The sequence below is a fragment of the Rousettus aegyptiacus genome, unplaced genomic scaffold, assembly GCF_014176215.1.
Source record: "Rousettus aegyptiacus isolate mRouAeg1 unplaced genomic scaffold, mRouAeg1.p scaffold_m13_p_12, whole genome shotgun sequence".
Taxonomy (NCBI): Eukaryota; Metazoa; Chordata; class Mammalia; order Chiroptera; family Pteropodidae; genus Rousettus; species Rousettus aegyptiacus.
Window position 1 is genome coordinate 90,372,607 of NW_023416287.1, and position 1,501 is coordinate 90,374,107.

General features: G+C 38.3%; 1 pseudogene; it reads left to right on the forward strand.

Annotated features, from left to right (window-relative positions):
- The first annotated feature begins 476 nt into the window (after window positions 1-476).
- On the forward strand, window positions 477-596 carry LOC118610574 (annotated as a pseudogene).
- Window positions 597-1,501: the final 905 nt, after the last annotated feature.

Here is a 1,501-nt window from a genome sequence, read left to right on the forward strand (position 1 = left end):
GGTAATGCTGCCCACCCAGAAACAAATACGACATTAAATATGGAGACTAAAGCCCAAAGACCATCTTCCCCGCTCAGCACTGGTCTGCACCCAGCTGGAAGGGTCCTGTGCCCGAATCTACTGTTTAGACCTGGAGAACCCATCGCCTCCCCTGGTAGCTCACTCTGGCATTTAATCCTTCTGACTGAGAGAGTTAAGATTCAATTTAGAAACGGGAATTAAATTTAACTTTATGAAAGAGAATTTTACACTTCTGCCTAAAACTTAGCCATAATGAAAGAAATGTTCTATAAATGTAGGGTCCTTATTTATAATTTTAGTAAGCGATATTAAAGTAGGATGGTAATTCCAATATTTAATGTATTTTTTTTCATTCACTACACCTGCTCCTTTATTCAGAAAATATTTATTGAATACCTACTATTATTGATATTGCAGCAATACATCGAGTCTTGGAATTTTAAAAAGAAGGAATAGTCTATGGCCACGCCACCCTGAATGTGCCCGATCCTGTTTGATCTCAAAAGCTAAGCAGGGTCGGGCCTGGTTAGTATTTGGATTGGGAGACCACCTAGGAAGACCGGGTGCTAGAGGCGTTTAAAAAGAAAAATAAAAAATAGAAGGAACAAAGTCGTATTAAGGGGACCTGGCCATCTACATGGCCTCAACACCGAAAGCAAACATTGGTGTAAACCTCTTCACTGAGTATTATTCTTAGAATCATTATGACTCTTGTAGAGCTGATGTTGAAAAAGGTAGGCTGCCCGTTGACATCGATTGTGACCATTACTTTCACAATTCGGTCCTTACTTTCTCCTGTTAGGCCTCCATCGTTCTGTCGGCTAAGACCAGGAGAGAATGTACATTCTGCTCTCCGCCACTCTAATTGTATTAATCCCCTTTTGTGTCCTTAATAAGTAACATTTATTCCATTTTTCTGATACATACATTCTTTGAAACTTGTGTTAATTTTTCTAGTTCCACATCAAGATGCCTTCTATTCATGAACTTGAATTTTTCTCCTCACTTATTCAAACCCTAAGTGCATGCTGTCATCATAAACACATCACTTTGCCTTTTTTTTCCTGAGTTATTTTTGTTCGCCTGTTGAAATTTATGCATCTTTTATTTTTCTAAGTCCCCGTTTTTATTGTTGGTGCATCCCATTCAGTTCTGCCGCCTTACAATGCGTCTTTATTTTCACAGTATGATATGCAAAATGTAAACATATGACAGATGTTGTAAATTTGCCTAATTCGATTTGGGAAAAAAAATAGGTCATTTATCTTAGTGAATTCAAAATACGGTTTGAGTTAATTTGTTCCCCCCCCTGTAAACATTAAAAATTGAGACAAGGCCTGATGGCCTCGCTTTTTAGAAATTTCCCATGACTCTGCTGCTGCATCCTTAGGGAGGCTCTCTGCAGTCGAAATGCTGCTTGTATGGTCAATATAGATTCATATTGATTATTAGGTCTTTGTAATCACAGAGACTGGTGAAT